At 43.2% G+C, this 18,381-nt stretch overlaps 1 protein-coding gene across 2 annotated transcripts in view; it reads left to right on the forward strand.

The window, feature by feature from the left end:
• Positions 1–18,381, forward strand: part of LOC129712462 (G protein-activated inward rectifier potassium channel 4-like) — a 74,861-nt gene that overhangs the window by 22,359 nt on the left and 34,121 nt on the right. For both annotated transcript variants that reach the window (XM_055660925.1, XM_055660924.1), the window contains exon 2: positions 17,989–18,116. The gene's annotated coding sequence lies outside the window, so the exon portion shown is untranslated. The remainder of the gene's footprint in view (positions 1–17,988; positions 18,117–18,381) is intronic.

An 18,381-nucleotide genomic window follows, 5' to 3' on the forward strand; every position in this document is an offset into this window, starting at 1 on the left:
TGCCTGAATTTTGTCAATTTCCCTGTAAACCTTTCCTATACATGTATCTAATGGGCCTGTCCCACTTAAGTGATTTTTCAGGCAACTGCCGGCGACTGCCCTGGCGATCTAAGGCATGACCACACACACACATTGCTTCCTTCACCAGCCCATTATGCAGGCGGGGGGCAGGGCAAGCAGGGGGAGCAATGTCGGAGTGAAATTCACACGGTACAGAGCCAAGGTGAAACAGACACACACCGCAATGAACAGGAAGGTTGGCGTTGTAATTAAGATGGTGAAAGCACAGTTTACGGGAAGGGTCACGTAAGTCCTTTAAAAACGGGGGGGGGGGGGGTGAGAGGAGGGCGAAGGAGTGGAGACATCTTTTAAGAAGCTGGAGATACATGGCTGTGTAGCCCGGCAGACATTATCCTTGGTTCTGAAAACTACTGCTTACGTTTTTTTGCACCAATGAGCCAATGAAATTCACCTGTCAGCACCGGCTACAACCTATGAGAACCTTCGACGTCGTGGTGACCCACCTACACACGAGAATTCTCGCTAATTCTCCATGGCGGCTTAATTCTGGTCGCCGCATAATGAGGCCGCGATTCCCCAGCAATCATCCGCAAACATGTGGCGACCATGTGGCGACCACATAGTCTCCTGCAGTCGCCTAAAAAGTTGCCTAAGTGGGACAGGCTCATATATATTTTAAATGTTGTTTGTGTAACCATCTCAACTACCTCCTCTGGCAGCTCATTCTATATACCCCTGACCCTCTGTGAAAAAATTGCCCCCCCCAGGTTCTTATTACATCTTTCCCCTCTCACCTTAAAGCTGTGTGCTCTGGTTTTTGATTCCCCTACCATGGGTACAATAATCTGTGCATTCAGCCTAGCGATTCAGAGAATTCCAGACGACAGTGAAAAAAGCATTTCCATTAATCCCTCTACCTCTTAAATCTATGCCCTCCAATTATTAATCTCAGTGCTCACGGTCATAGGTCCTTTGCATTTACCATTTATCCTGACCTTCCTTAACTCAAGAAATCTTAATAATTTCCCCATTCAGATTCTTTTTCTGAAGAAAATATTACTCAGCCGTAGGAAATGATGAGCCTTGGAGCCTCGCGCAAAGGACAGTCTACACCCTATGGTCCACCCAGTGTGGTTGTAGCAGATCTACTCATTGGCTTTGGTTCTAATTCCCACTTTCACCACAAAACCTTTGATTTTCCCTGTTGTCCATCACTCTAGCCTTATATATATTTAATGCCACAACTCTCGTGGTTGGAGGTTTAACTATTTATAGCACTGAGAGGAGTTATTTCTCCTCAAATTGGGTTAGAATCACTTGCCCCTTATCTTGACATCCACCAAATCTAGACCTAGGTGGATGGGCATCCCTCGACATCTACCCAATGAACCCCTTGTGTGTTTCAACAAGATCACCTCTCATTCTTCTGAACGCCAGGTCATAGACTTTATTTGCAGTTACTTTTCTCAAGGTCAGAAGCCTCACCCAGAAACCACATTAAAAAAACCTTTACTGGAACGTCTCTACAGCAAACATATCCTTCTTTACTTCATGAGATAGTGAGCTCTAGGATGAGTTTACCATAGCCTCTACAGTATACAGTTGCACCAAACTGCCACACTTCTTAAAATCAAGACCAATACAATCTCAGTTCTTCCTACCAAAGGGAATAACTTCACAACTACTTGCATTCGTTCCAACGACTATCTTTATCCCCAATCATTTAACCAGTTACAATTCATTGAAGAAACCTTCTCGCAATCTGATTATCCCTGAACTTTGTGTCATCAGCCAACCTGGATAATTTCACTCAGTCTCTTTCATTTAAGTCATGTGCAATGAGCTGAAAATCATTTAGGGCACAGATCAGAGTCCTGAGGCATCTCACAAGTTAGAGTTTGCCCACTTGTAAGTTGGGCCTTTATCCTGACTTGTTTTATGCAATGACCACCAATCTCTGCCATTGTACTGCCCTTGACTCTATCAACTCTCAATGTTCTGCCAACTGCAATATATTATCAATATACCAATGTACTGTCCTTAACTCCATCAATGGCACAGCGGTAGAGTTGCTGCCTTACAGTGCATATAGCGCCAGAGACCCCGGTTCGATCCCGACTATAGGTGCTGTCTGTATGGAGTTTGTACATTCTCCCCGTGACCTACATGGGATTTCTCTGAGATCTTCCTCCCACACTCCAAAGATTTACAGGTTTGTAAGTTAATTGGCTTGCTATAAATTGTAAAATTTCCCGTGTGTTTAGGGTAGTATTAATGTGCGGGGATTGCTGGTCGGTGCGGTCTCGGTGGGCCAATGGGCCTGTTTCCATGCTGTCTCTAAACTAAACTAAACTAAACCAAACTAAATTAAACTAAGCTAAACTGCCAATGTACTGGCAAGGTACTAATGTACTGCCCTTAACTCTTTCAACCTTTATTGACTGTAATTAGGGACGATCAAATGCCTTTCTGAAATCTTAGTTATCTGTATGCAGTAATTCCCCATTCTCAAACCATTCATCTTCAAAGTACTCAAATAAAGTTGTTAAACATAATTTCCAATTCATGAAACCATGTTGATTCTGCTTAATCAAATTATGTTCTTGTAACTGATCTGTTATGACTTAACGGATGGTTTCCAGCGCAGCACAGGTGTGCTAACTGTCTCTGTCTTCTGTCTCCTTCAATTCACAAAGCAGTGTTTTGTTGTTTTCTGATCGGCTGGGGGCTTTCTAGAATCCAGGGAATTCTGCAAGTTCACAGCTTCTCCACCATCTCAACACACACATGTTTTAGAACCCCAGGATCCAGGCCAAGAGATCATCTTAATTTATGTGTTATTTTCTGAAGTGATATTAATTGTTTTAAGTTCACATCCTATTTTACTACCTGCTCACCTGCTGCTTTTGCTCAATTTAAACATCTACGGGGAAATTAGATACAAATGCCTGTTTAACATTTCCACCGTTAGTTGTTTCCCCATGTGAACCTGCAAGGGGCCATTGTTTACCACGGCCACTCTCGTCCTTTTTCACATATAGAGTATTCCTGCGTTATGGCAGTTTGAGTAGTGGAAATTCACCTTAATCCAATTCAAAATCACTTTGAAACTTGGAATAAAAATTCACTCTCGCAGCATTTGTGGTGGAGGCAGATACAAAAGTTGCATTTGAGGGACTTTTGGATAGGCACATGGATAGGCAGGGAATGGAGGGAGATGGATTGTATGCAGGGTATAAGAGTTGGTCTTGGCATCATGGTCAGCCCAGGCATTGTGGGCCAAAGGGCCAGTTTGTGTGTTTTGTTCTATGTACAGTAAGTACAAAATGTAGACAGAGAACTGAACTAGTTGATTAAAGAATCATACATGCAGGTTGCTGTACTGCAGAGGGAAGCCTCTTCAGTGATTTTCTTTGGAAACTGACAAGGTAATCTCTTCCATTGAGACGTACAACGTACTTTATCAAACAATGCGACATTCATTTCTAGTTAATTAATACATCAACCCTTTGTCTTCTGCTTACTGTCAATAAGAATTTCCTTGCCTGTAAATCATGTGCCTGCATGTCATATTGTTGTGGGAAAATCTCCTGCAGGAACACTTCTCACATAACGTGTGGGAGTCAATGGGGACAAACAAGTTCATGGAAAGTCGCAACATGGACAGTTATCCAGTCAGTTACTGTAGTTATACATCATGGAAACATGCCCTTTGGCCCAACTCGGCCATCTCAATCAAGTTGTGTACCTGAACTCATCCCTTTACCATGCATTTGGCTAATATCCCTCTCGATCATTCCTAACCATATATCTGTCCAAATACCTTGTAAACATTGCAGTTGCACCTACCTTCTGGCACCTTGTTCCACATGTCCACCATCGTCTCTGTGGAAAAGGTTGCACCTCAGATCCATTTTAAATCTTTTCTCCATCACTTTACATCTGTGCCCTCTAGTTTTAGAATAGTCTACCCTGTGGGGAAAGTGTGCAATCCATCTTATCTATGCCCTTCATGATTTGATCCACATTAGCTCAGCATTCAGTGTCAGAGTAAGATCTGTGTTCTCCAGGGAAAAGGTCTCAGCTTATCCAGTGTCTCCTTATAACTGAAGCCCTCCCATCCTGGTAACACTTTTGTGAATCTTCTCTGCACCCTTTCCACCTTTGTATTGCTGGCTTTCTTGGAATACAATCCCTCCGTAAACACTGGGGTGTGTTGCACTTTCAAATATTGTTTCAATGTTTCTATATGCCTTGTTAATTTATCTTTATATTCTATGTGATTAGTACAAAGTTAGTATGCCAGTACAGCATAAAATCAACATAATGGGATGTGGAGGACTTTACCTCTTGTTTATTGAAGGTGAATTGGAAACGTTTAGAGAGGCCACGTCTCAGTTATACAGGGCATTGGTGGCACCAGGTTTGGATACCATGTACAGAATGGGTCTCCTTCTTTAATGCAAGGACGTTACTATGTTGGAAGATATTCAGAGAGGGTGTAAGATAATAATACCTGGCTAGGTTTGCATTCGTTGGTATTTGGAAGAGTGAGAGAGAATTTGTTTATAATATATTAGACCCTGAGGCATTTAGGCAATGAAGTGGACTTCTAGAGGTTGAGGATGTGAAGAGAACTTTACCACTTGTCAGGAATCAGGAATTAGTGGTCACTGTTAAACATAAAAAGTCATCTGCAAAGTATTTTGTTCTCTGAGGGCCATGAATCTGCCTACATTACCCTTTGAGGAATAAAGTCATAAATAATTTGAATATGTTTAAGCAAGGCACACAACAAAAGCTATCAATTGTACCTCGGTACAAACTAAACTGAAAGTTAAATATTGCAGTGGGATGAAAGACTGCTGGGGAGAAGAAGGGTTTGCAGAGTCGAGGTTGATACTGGCATGTGTTTATTATTGTCACGTGTATTGAGGTACAGTGAAAAGCTTTTATTTGCATGCAATTCCTATTAAATCAAATCACACCAAACATGAGGACAATCCAGCCATCCACAAGTACGAGCAAAGAAAAAAATACCAGAATATTTCAAATATCCAAATATAGTTTCTCAGGCCTGGATGGAGTGGATGTGGAAAGAATGTTTCCACTAGTGGGAGAGTCTAGGACCAGAGGTCATAACCTCAGAATAAAGCAACGTACCTTTAGAAAGGAGATGAGGAGAAATTTCTTTAGTCAGAGGGTGGTGAATCTGTGAAATTCATTGCAACAGACAGATGTGGAGGCCATCAATGGATATTTTTAAGGTAGATATTGATATATTCTTAATTACCGAGCGTGTCATGAGGTAATGGAGAGAAGGCAGGAGCATGGGGTTGAGAGGGAGAGATACATCATCCATGATTGAATGGCAGAATAAACTAGATGGGCCGAATGACCCATTTCTGCACGGTGGCACAATGGTAGTTGCTGCCTTAAGGGCCTGGTCCTACTTTCACGACCTAATTCACGTGGACATTTTTCATCATGCTAGAAAAACGCCCCGACCTACTTGATGCCACGAGTACCTACGACTAGCATCATGGCCTGCTACAACCTACCTACGACCTCCTACAACCTCGTGACGACCATGCTGCGAGTATGAGTCAAGGGCAAACTCGGCAGAGGTTGTGAATTAGGTCTTGAAAGTGGGACAGGCCCTTCACAGTGCCAGAGACCCAGGTACGATCCTGACCACGGGTGCTATCTGTACGGGCTTTTACATTCTCCCCATGATCTGCGTGGATTTTCTCCGGGTTCTACGGTTTCCTCCGACACTCCATATTTGTCGGTTAATTGACTTAGTATAATTGGAGATTGTCCCTAGTGTGTGTCGGATTGTGTTAGTGTGTGCGGGGATCGCTGGTCGGCACAAACTTGATGGGTGAAAGGGCCTGTTTCTGGCTGTATCTCCAAACTAAACTAAACATTTGCAGTTTGAGTGCCACTGATGCTGATTGGAACATGTACTCCACCTTGCCTACTCCAGCTCTGAATTTGTTTAATGCATTTCTCCCTTCTTGGTTTCTTGGTCCTCCAAAATATTCCAAATGGAATTTAAACTGGAGTGAAGAGGATTTCCAAAGTCTACAGAGTGATTTAGGCCATTTGGAAGAATGGGCTGAAAGATGGCAGATGGAGTTTAATGCTGATAAATGTGAGGTGCTACACCTTGGCAGGCCAATTCAAAAGAGGACGTACATGGTAAATGGTAGGGAATTGAAGAATACAGTTGAACAGAGGGATCTGGGAATAACCGTGCATAGTTCCTTGAAGATGGAATCTCATAAAGATAGGGTGGTAAAGAAAGCTTTTGGTATGCTAGCCTTTATAAATCAGAGCATTGAGTATAGAAGCTGGGATGTAATGTTAAAATTGTACAAGGCATTGGTGAGACCAAATCTGGAGTATGGTGTACAATTTTGGTCGCCCAATTATAGGAAGGATGTCAACAAAATAGAGAGAGTACAGAGGAGATTTACTAGAATGTTGCCTGTGTTTTCAACAACTAAGTTACAGAGAAAGGTTGAATAAGTTAGGTCTTTATTCTCTGGAGCGCAGAAGGTTAAGGGGGGACTTGATAGAGGTCTTTAAAATGATGAGAGGGATAGACAGAGTTGATGTGGACCAGGTTTTCCCTTTGAGAATAGGGAAGATTCAAACAAGAGGACATGACTTCAGAATTAAGGGACAGAAGTTTAGGGGTAACATGAGGGGGAACTTCTTTACTCAGAGAGTGGTAGCGATGTGGAATGAGCTTCCAGTGGAAGTAGCTTCCAGTGGAAGTGGTGGAGGCAGGTTCGTTGGTATCATTTAAAAATAAATTGGATAGGCATATGGATGAGAAGGGAATGGAGGGTTATGGTATGAGTGCAGGCAGGTGGGACTAAGGGAAAAAAGTTGTTAGGCACAGACTTGTAGGGCCGAGATGGCCTGTTTCCGTGCTGTAATTGTTATATGTTATATGTTATATATGAAACTCATTACTTTTTTGTCGTCACTTTCTGATCTCTTCCAACTCTCACACCCATCATTATCTATTGCAATTTAATTAGTCTTTTCTTCCAACCTGGTTATCAATGAAAGACTGCAGTTCTCTCAGAAGGTCGTTCTCCACTATGATTTCAAGGCAATTAGGGATGGATATTAAATGATAGAATTGTCAAAAACAAACATTCCTCTCCAGTTCTTTTATCCACCACTGTAATGTTTACAAATAGTAAGATTAAACGAGAACTTACCAGTTCGAAGTTTGCTCATTATTTTATGAGGAGTACGTTGAGGGAATACGTGAAGAACCCCGCCAGGACGCATGCGTGTCATTCTTCAAAGCAGCGGTGTGAAATCACAGATAACTGTAATGACTGAACATAGTAAGATTAGAGAAGAAAATACCAGTTGAGTATATGATCATGGGTGGGAGCAGAGGGCACGTATTCCCTCAACGTACTCCTCATAAAATAATGATCAAACTTCGAACTGGTAAGTTCTCGTTTAATCTTACTATTTTACTTCGGAGTCACGTGAGTGACTACGTGAAGATTTCAAAGCTCTGTGATTTCCTGCCATGGAAACGAGTCCATGCATCACATCTGCCTTAATGACTGTGGGAGGAATTGTGTCAACATATTTTAGACATGAATCCGACATTGAAATCCATGAAAATTTATTAACACAAAATTATAGCCCCTATTTATCGGGTAAATTAAATTACAGAACTTAAAATTGTTTCTGCAAACGTTCCAGGTTTAATGACTGGTTTATGATAAAATAGTTGGAATGTTTTTTTCCCCTGACCATCCTGCTGTCTTGAGGATTTGGACCATTGGTACATCCAACTGCATAGCTGCCGATGTAGCTGCAGCCCTGGTGGAATGAGATTTAAAAATATTAGTATCCACCCCAGCCTGTATTAGAACCTGTTTCAGCCATCTTGAGATGGTCTGGACCGTCACTTTTTTGTGTGTTTGCTTGTGGCTGATTAAAAGTGCCTTCTCATTGCCTCTGATGATTTTCGTGTCTCCATGTATAACAACAAATGTCATACTAGACAGAGACGATCATCTGTTGGGTAAGACCTAAATTCTATATTGAGGCCTGCTGATCCCCGTCTGTTCTGCTTAACTAATTCATAAATATGAAACGTAATATTTCCAGATGAAGAAGTCATGTTGTCCAGTCTTAATCTATGTAATGACTGTACCCTTTGTGCCGTGACCAAAGCCATTAACATGACTGTTTTTAATGTCAGTCTATGTAGGGACAGAGCTGTTAATAACCATATAACCATATAACAATTACAGCACGGAAACAGGCCATCTCGGCCCTACAAGTCCGTGCCGAACAGGAATTGGTCTACAGCTGTTGCTGGAGACCAATTCCTGAGCATCTTCAGGACAATACTCACATCCCATATTTGGGAGTACCTGGTTCTTGGGGGATTGGTATTAAAGATTCCCCTCATAAGTTTTGTTACCAGTGGGTGAGTCCCAACAGATTGACACTCTGTTCCTTGCCATAGTTAGGTTGATAGTGCACTTCTGGCGCAGTTGATGGCACTATAACTGAGCCCCTCATTACAATGGAGGCCTGCCAGGAATTCCAGAACAGACAGGATGTTCATTTCTTTGTAGGTGATGCTGTTTTTGTGACAATACATCTCCCATTTCCTGATATAGACCAGATACTGTTTTTTGGTGGACTGTCTGTGGGCCGCCGAAATCATGTTCATTGTTCGGTCCGTCAGTCCCTGTTATAGTAGAGGTATTTTTAGACTCTACAAGTTAATAAATCCATATAGTTATGGCATGGGTGGCTATCCCCTGTTACGGGATGAACCAATAAATCTGGTCTATTCGGGATGGTGATACATGGTTCTAATACCATGTTGAGTATCACAGGGAACCATGGTTGAGTAGGCCAATCGGGTACTACCAAAATACCAGACGCAGAGTCTTGCTGTATTTTCCTTAATACCCGACTGATGAGGCAGAAAGGAGGGAATGCATAAATAAACAACTTCCCCCAATGCAGCGAAAATGCATCTGTCGCCGCTGCCCCAGGGTCTGGATCCCATGAAACATAGTTTGATAACTGGTGATTAAGCCTTGATGCGAATAGATCGATATCTGGTGTTCCATATCGTGCTGTAATATTAACAAATACTTTTTTATTCAACATCCATTTGGTGTTTTCATTAAATTTGCGTGACCTGGTGTCTGCCACTAAATTTAGTTTACCTGATAGGTAAGTAGCTGATATCCAAATAAGTCTCTGGATACACCATTGCCAAATTGTATTAGCCAGATTGTCACATGATGTCGATTTGTTTCCACCCATGTGGTTGATATATGCTACCACAGTGGTATTGTCGATCTGTAGTCTAACATGCTGGTGATATGACCCAGTACAATATGACTTTAGGCCATAGAATGCACCCAACATTTCCAGGTAGTTTATGCCCAGTGTTAGTAATAATGATGCCTCCTGTGCAGTCCATCTACCTCCACAGCTGGAGATGGAATTGGTGGCACCCCAACCAAGTGCACTGGCATCAGTTTGTTGCACCATAGAAGGGTTGCTGATAACGATTGGATTGCAACAAAACCAAATGTTATCTATCCACCATTTTAGTTCCATTATAGCTTTGATTGGTAGCTTCATTGGTCTGTCAAAATTACCAGCATTAATTTTGTGCTCGAATTTTTGCTCTCTGTAAATTTTGGTAATGTAAAGGTCCGAATTGTGTGGCTGTAAAAGCAGCCACCATTTTGCCAATTACTTTTGCTACCAATCCGATGGATGGTTTACTGATGTCAATGAGGTTATTGCAAGCCTCTATTAAGTCTATAGCCTTTCCCTTTGCACCGACATGTGAACTGAGTCAATGGTGAACCCCAAATAGTCCATAGTAGTGGAAGGCGTTAATTTAGATTTAACAGGATGGATAATAAACCCCAGTTTTTCAAATAGCTGTTTTGTGGCTGTTACAGTTTGTTTGGCCAAATCCAAAGTTTTGCCCACAATAAATATGTTACCTAGATATGCCATGACCATGTGTTTTCGTTTCCGTAGAAACACTAGGGCTGGTTTTAAAATTTTTGTGAACAGCCTGGGGGCTGATGTTAATCCATTTGGCAGCGCTCTATATTGCCAGAGCTGTCCCATCCAGTTGAATTTTAAGTAACATCTGTGGTCACCTCGTATAGGCACTGAACAGTAAGCATCTTTTAAATCGATGCTAGCCATGAAGTAACCTTTGGAAATCAATTGTTTTGCAGTAACAAAAGTTTCCATTTTAAAATGAATATATTGTACAAATGTATTCAATTTGGTCAGATCTATGATGATGCGACAACCACCATCTTTTTTGTTTTTGGTAAAGATATTGGACACGAATTCTAGCGGTTCGTGTTGGGATTTTTCAATTATCCCTTTTGAGTAAAGCCGCTCTAGTTCAGCATGCGCTTCTGATTTTTCTTTACTGGAAAGTACGAACATTCGGTTCGGTACATGCTGAACTGGAGGGCTGTATTTGTGTATACATTCTATGGTATATCCCTGGATATTGCTTAAAATATAAGTGTCGGTAGTTAACATACTCCATGCATCCAGAAAGGAGTGTAATCTCCCCCCAACCTCCATGCTCCCCGCAATTTGTAGGGAACCAGACCCACCTACCTCCATAGTTACCAGTGGCAGGTTTACTTATTTTTGTAAATCCTTCGTTGATGTTGAGGCGTCAGTGTCTGGGTTTGTGGTTTGGTTGATGTTGGAGGTTTGCGTATCTTCCAAGAAGGCCGGCCTGGGCCATGGCCTAAAAAAGACTTGTGTTCAGTGTACCGATATTGAACCCCAAATAATCCATTATGTTGGTAGGCGTTAGTTTAGATTTAACTGGATGGATGATAACCCCAGTTTTCACCCAATTGTATGGTGTTTGTTACAGCTGGTTAGGCCAACTCCAAAGTTATGCCCACAATTAGTATGATCATATAATTATGTATTTGGTAGAGCTCTATACTGCCAGAGCTGCCCCATCCAGTTGAATTTTTTAAAATAACGTTTGTGATCAGTCCGTGTAGGCACTGAATAGTAAGCATCTTTTAGGTCGATGCTAGCCATGGAGTAGCCTTTGGAAATCAGTCCTTTAGCAGTTACCAGTTCCCATTTTGTACTGTATATATAGTACAATGTATTTAATTTGGTCAATTCGATGATGATGCGACTGTCACCATCTATTTTCTTTTTGGTAAAGATATGACACAAATTCCAGCCAATCGTGTTGGGTTTACCCATTACCCCTTTTGCACAATTCAATGGTATATCCCTGGATACTGCTTAGGATATAAGTGTCTGTAGTTAATATACACCATGTATCCAAAAGAGTGTAATCTCCCACCAATGTGTGTATTATCCACTCTTCCTATAATTTGTAAGGGACCAGACCCACCTACCTCCATTGTTACCAGTGGAAGTTTTCTTCTTCTGTGTGGTCTTCGTAGAGGTCGAGGCGCCATTGTCTGGGTTTGTTTTTGGGTTGGGGGTTTGCGCATCTTCCAGAAAGGCCGGTCTGGGTTATGGTCTAAAAGACTGCTGTCCTGTATGCCCGGCCTTTGAGCTTTCACCAGCTTCTCTTGTTCTGCTGGTGGGTGCATAAGGGTGCTGTCTTTGGCTGTAGGAGATCCTTAATGTTGTCGCCTTTATGAGCCCCAGGGCTTTCCTAAGTCCTGCTCTGACATGTTTCCAGATGCTATTTCCACGACTGGAACATTCAGGGATGCGCAGTTTCCTGGTCCCAAGTATTTTTGCAGTGGTGTCCATCGTGGCCTGGCTGTATGTATTTGGACATCATGACCAGTAGATTTTGCCTTCCTGCACCCCCTGCAAAACCCCTGTTCAGGTTCAGCCCAGAATTGATCCCCCAGTACTCCCCTCTGAAGAGGGAGATGCACTGTGCAGTCCTAAGTAAGGTGCTGCTGTGGGTATTTTTTATATCCCCACGGTGACTAGACTCCTCTCCCGGAGTCTGTCATGTTGGGGCTCGGCTCCATAAGCTGCTCCAACCGGCTCCAGCACTCACGGTCGCTGGCCGCCCAAAGTCGGACTCATCAGTCCTCGACTCTTTTGGTTTTCTTCTTGCCTTCCCGCCCAGACGCAGTGTTTAATCTGGCCGGTGCGGGGGCGAAGTCGGGCACAGCTGTTCCCTTACGGGTGATTCCTGTGCCGCCGGCCGCTGCTGGTGTCCGCAACTTCCCCTCTGGTCGATCTTCCAGCTCTGGTCGATTTCTTTGTCTTGTGCATGTTTCCCCCCACCTGTAGAACAGTATGGGAACAATAAAGACCGCAGTATCACATACCTGCAGGTCCAGGCTAAAAACTTGCCGTTAAGGGGGAACGTCTTCCACCCCTCCTCCTGCCGTTTTGACTTGTCAAAGCCAACGGCTCCGTTCTGTATAGTCTCCTGCCCAGCCATGGTGTTTAATCTGGCCAGTGCGGGAGCGAAGTCGGGCACAGCTGTTCCCTTACTGGTGATTCCTGTGCCGCCTGCCGTTGTTTGCACAGCTCTCCATGTTTCCCCACCTGTGAAACAGTATGGGGAGAATAAAGACTGCAGTTTCACTTACCTGCAGGTCCAGGTTTAAACTGTCGCTACGGGGGAACATCGTTCCACCCCGCCTCCTGCCGTTTCGACTTGTCAAAGTCGACGGCCCCATCTGAATAGTCTCCCGCCCGGCCGTAGTGTTCTGGCCGGCGAGGGACCAAAAGTCGGCACAGCTGATCCCACTTACGGGACTTGTGCCTTCAGCTGCCGCTGGCTCCCGCAACTTCGCGGTCCTCCCCAGCCAGCTTCATCGCAGCACTTGTGGACACTATTTTGTCCAGTTTCCCCCCCCCCTGTGTAAAAACAGCGTGGGCACAAAACTACCGCAGAGTAAATCACTTACCTGCAGGTCGCGGGTTCAAACTTACCGCTGCGAGGGAACGCTCCACCCCGCCTGTCGTTTCGCAAGCGTGAAAGCGATATGGCACGCATGCGTCCTGGCGGGGTTCTTCACGTAGTCACTCACGTGACTCCGAAGTAAAATGGTCATTAAAGCTTTTATTGGTTTTACCTAACTTATTGTAAGTTGTCTGTTTTAAGTAAATGAACCTTACCACAGGGTTAGAAGAAGTGTAATCTAGAGAGCTATGGGAATCAGTAGGTTTGTAATAGATGTCGGTCAATAATCTGTTTCCTGTGATGGAGACGGTGAGGTCTAGAAATGGTAGGGAGATGTCGGAGATTGTCCAATTGGATTTGAATGCAGGATGGAAATTAGTGGTGAAGTTGCTAAAGTCAGTGAGTTCTGCATGGGTGCAGGAAGCAGCACCGATGCAGTCGTCAATGTAGCAGAGGCAGAGTTCAGGGATAGGGCCAGCGTATGCCTAGAACAGTGTCCTACAAAGAGGCAGGCATAGCTGGGACCCATACGAGTGCCCATAGCTGTGCCTTGGATTTGGAGAAAATGGGAGGAGTTGAAAGAGAAGTTGATGAGTGCGAGGATCAGCTCTGCTAGGCGGAGGAGATTATTAGTAGACGGAAATTGGCAGGTTCTGTGGTCACATAAATTCACATTATTCCCTTAATAAACTGCCAATAAACCCAACTCCAAATTGCATGGAACTGGCCTTTTTTTCACTTAAATATTTACAGAAGCTGCAAAAGCCTGATGAATCTGAGCAGCCTGCATCACTATACCCAGCTAATGCATCATTCCTGTGTATGTTTACAAAAAGTTAAGATAGCTCCACTGTACATTTTCATAAATTGTGTTTGCAAATAATCCTCATACTTAATATACAGTACGTTGCTATCTTAGATACAACAGGGAACATTCTTACATTACAAGTCATTTGCAACACATTTTTATGGCAATATTCATTTTATACTCGCCGGACAGTAAATTGTAAATTGTCCCTAACCTGTGTCGTGCATGTAGGATAGTGTTAGTGTACGGGGATCGCTGGTCGGCACGGACTGGGTGGGGCGAAGAGCCTGATTCTGTGCTCTATCTCTAAACTAAACTAAACTAAACTAAACTAAACTAAACTAAACTAAACCAAATGAATAATGTTGGTGTTATGTGAATCAATGCAGGCACTTGCAATTCTCCCAATGATCAGTAATGAGCTGTGTGGCTCACTTTGGGCAGTTTTTGTGATGTGAGGACATTTGCAGCACGTTTACTGCAAAACAAACTGACTCCTGCTCCAACCTCTGTCTTGTATCACAGTGCATCTCCTCAAATAATTATTCTGCCATAGTTAATATAAGTAATTGACCAGTACAAATCCTTTAACATGTTACAACACAAGCTGAAGGTCGGAGACATTTACAGTTCTGTTCTCCTCACTTCATGCACAGTTTTAATGCCTCTTGAGTGTTCGGCAAATGTTTCCATTAGTTCCCTGTTGCTGCCTCTCAAGTGTTTTTAAAAATGTGCTGCCCTAAATAAATAATACAGAACTCAAGTGTCTGTGCATTTCCCAGCCAAAGTAGAAATTTCCAGTCTATCTTCTATTAAAAACTTGCTCTCCTCCTGCAGTTACTTGTTAAATGTATCACTTGTCCAGGTTCTGTACCAGCTGAAGAAGTTGCACTGAGTTTCCACTTTGACTTTTCTGCGCAGTGACTGACTGTCCTTTGACTTACAAGTCTCATATGGACCAAGGAGTCAAAGTATCTGGGAGGCTGAGATTAGTTAGTTTAGTTTAGTTTAGTGTAGTTTAGATTAGTTTAGTTTAATTAAGAGATACAACATGGAAACAGTCATTTCAGCCCAACGCATGTCTGACCAAACTGGCTGAATTTTCTGAGATAAGGAGAGTGCAGTGGATGTGATTTTTGTGGACTTCAGGAAAGCCTTTGAAAAGATATAACATGAGAGACAGGGTCCAAAATGTTAGCACCCGTGGATTCCAGGGAAAGTTGGCAAGTCGAGTCTAAAATAGTTTTGGGAATCGGTGATGGGAGAGGGTTGTTTGTTATTATATGTCAGTGACCAGTGAAGTTCCACAGGGATCGATTGGTGCTGGGACGCTGGCGCTTTGTAATACAGACTGTGCTGGGGTTACGTAAATGTCCTGTTCCTGACAACTGTCCGTAGGGCAATTCTCTCTTAAATCAAGAATATGTCGACAGTAATCTGGCTCTATTCCTCTATATATATTCGCTGTAATTTTATATCACCCTAATATCACTCTTATGGAATACATTCTGTATCCAGTCATTAATGAATCATGAAACATTTTATAATGATTAATATCATTATAAGAATCATCAATCTGAAGAAAGGTTTCGGCCCGAAACGTTGCCTATTTCCTTCACTCCATAGATGCTGCTGCACCAGCTGAGTTTTTTCCAGTACAGGTACTTTTGTCTACTTTATAATGATTAATGTTATTACTAACTTTAAAATGCTTTAATGGGAGAATTTGTATAAAACCACATATCCATAATTCATATTATTCACTATCCTAGAGGCTCCTGTATAAATAAATAATCTGGATGTGGATGTAAAAAGCAAGATTAGTAAATTTGTAGATGAGACAGTGAGCTTAATTTAGTTTAGTTTAGAGATATAATTCGGAAACAGGCCCTTCAGCCCTTCGGGTCTGTGCCGACCAGCGACCCTGTACACTAGAAGCACCCTACACACGAGGGACAATTTACTATTTTACCAAGCCAATTAACCTACAAACCTGTACATCTTTGGAGTGTGCGGGGGAAACTGGAGCACCCGGAGAAAACCCATGAAACCACGGGGAGAACGTACAAACTCTATACAGACAGCACCCGTAGCCAGGATCGAACCGGGGACCCTGGCACTGGATTACAGCAACTCTACCGCTGCATCACCGTGCTGCCCTAAAATTCAGTTATTGACAGTGTGGTGAACAATCTTACGGTTTGGATGGAATAGGCTGAGAAATGTCAGATGGAGTTGAATCCTGATAAATGTGAGGTGACGCATTTCAGGGGAACTAATGAATCTAGGATATGCACCAAGAGTGGCAGTGACCTAGAGGGGTATGGACGATGTGGGAATCTAAAGATCCTTGAAGGTGGCACCGCAGGTAAATAAGATGGTCAAGAAGGTTCATAGGATGGAAGATTGCAACCTTCACGTGGTCCGCCCTGTTTCGACTAATGCAATCAACTCGACGTGCACAAATGTAAGATCAAATAGAACAAGTTGTCCAACAACTTTAGGCTGTGCACGCTACATGAAAGAAGAAGAAAAAGAAGGTTCATTAGTCGGGGCATTAAATACAAGAACAGAGAGGATGTACTCCAACTTCATTAAACATTGGTGAGATCTCAGTGCAGTACAGCGTGCAGTGCTGGCCACTACAGTACAGGGAGGGTATGATAGCTTTCCAGAAGGTGTACAGAGGATTCACCACAATTCTCTGCTGGGATGGAGCTTTTCAGTTAAGAGGAGAAATTGAAGAGATTAGGTCTGTTCTCGTTAGAACATAGAACACAGAACATTGTAACAAAATGATCTCGACCCGAAACGTCACTCATTCCTTCTCTCTAAAGATGCTGCCTGTTTGCTGAGTTACTCCAGCTTTTTGTGTCTATCTTCGATTATAAAAGAAGAACAGGCCTACCCTATATTTACCCCAAAGACACCTTGATACTCCACTGCTCTGTGTGGTTCGGAGTGCTGATTCTGAAATTGAAGTAAATTGCAGCATCAAAGGAATGATTGAAATCCCAGTCTCCTAATTCCACTCGCATCAAAACACCCACATCATGCCACCTACCCAAGTTGGAGCTGTTACTGGCCAATGATGGAGCAGATTGGGACGGTCAGAATCTTTTTACCAGGGTGAAAATGTCGAATACACTAGAATGAAAAATGAGAAGGGGAAAGTTCAAAGCAGATGGAAGGGGAGAGTTATTTTACACATAAGAGAGGAATCGGCAATGTGTTGCCAGAGGTTGTGGTGGAGGTAGATACTGTAGTGGTGTATAAGAGGCTTGTCGACAGGCATAGGATATGCAGGGAATGGAAGGGTGTGGGTCACATGCAGGCAAAGGAGATTAGTGTCACTTGTCATCATGTTCAGCATGGTTATTGTGGTCAGAGGATGTTCTAAGCTGCCTAATGTGTTCCTTTGCCATTCACTGTGTTGACCATCCTGGTTCATTAGCCCTGATGATATTTGGTAGTTGAAAGCCCCTCTAACCACTTGTGCTGCCTATTCCCAGGGAGGAAGGGAGGGTTGGAGGGTGGGAGAGAATCCTGTTTATTCCCAGGGCAGGTGGGCTGATCAAGTCCAGTCTTAGGGAGAGAAGCTGGAGATAAACGTGCATCAGTATGGATGTTAGCCGCGAGCAGAACAGGTATCACCGTGACCCTGCAGTTGAACAGCCCGTTAATTGCCAGCAGTTTGGCCAATCGCCAACTACAATACAAAACGTGTACACTCTGGAGTTTAGAAGGATGAGAGGGTATCTTATTGAAACATATAAGATTGTTAAGGGTTTGGACGCGCTAGAGGCAGGAAATATATTCCCGATGTTGGGGGAGTCCAGAACCAGGGGCCACAGTTTAAGAATAAGGGGTAAGCCATTTAGAATGGAGACGAGGAGACACTTTTTCTCACAGAGAGCTGTGAGCCTGTGGAATTATCTACCTCAGAGGGCAGTGGAGGCCGGTTCTCCGGATACTTTCAAGAGAGAGCTATATAGGGCTCTTAAAGATAGCAGAGTCAGGGGATATGGGGAGAAGGTAGGAGGAACGGGGTACTGATTGGGGATGATCAGCCATGATCACATTGAATGGCAGTGCTGACTCGAATGGCCGAATGGCCTACTCCTGCACCTATTGTCTATTGTCTAAAACTTCACCACTCAACCCCATGTCTGCCTGTCCTGTTGAGTGTTTCCAGCAGTTTCTGTTTTTATTTCAGATTTGCAACATCTGCGGGATCGTGCCTGAGGGATCTGAACCACCAGGGAAGGAGAAATAATCTTACCTATGCTAAAGAGTGGAGCCACGCTTAGCCTCCATATACCTCCTGGTTCATTGTATATCAGGGTGAGTAACACAGTGATGCTTTGGCCCGAAACGTTACCCATTCCTTCTCTCCAGAGATGCTGCCTGACTCATTGAGTTACTCCAGTATTTTGTGTCTACCTCCCTTTATCTCACAAAGTACTGGAGGGAGAAACTCAGCGGGTCAGGCAACATCTGTGGAAACATGGACAGGTGAGGTTTCAATTTACAAAATGTTACCTGTTCTTTTTCTCTGGAGATGCTGTCTGACCCACTGAGTTACTCCAGCACTTGTGTGTATCTTCAG

Source organism: Leucoraja erinacea, chromosome 32 (genome assembly GCF_028641065.1).
Source record: "Leucoraja erinacea ecotype New England chromosome 32, Leri_hhj_1, whole genome shotgun sequence".
Classification (NCBI taxonomy): Eukaryota; Metazoa; Chordata; class Chondrichthyes; order Rajiformes; family Rajidae; genus Leucoraja; species Leucoraja erinaceus.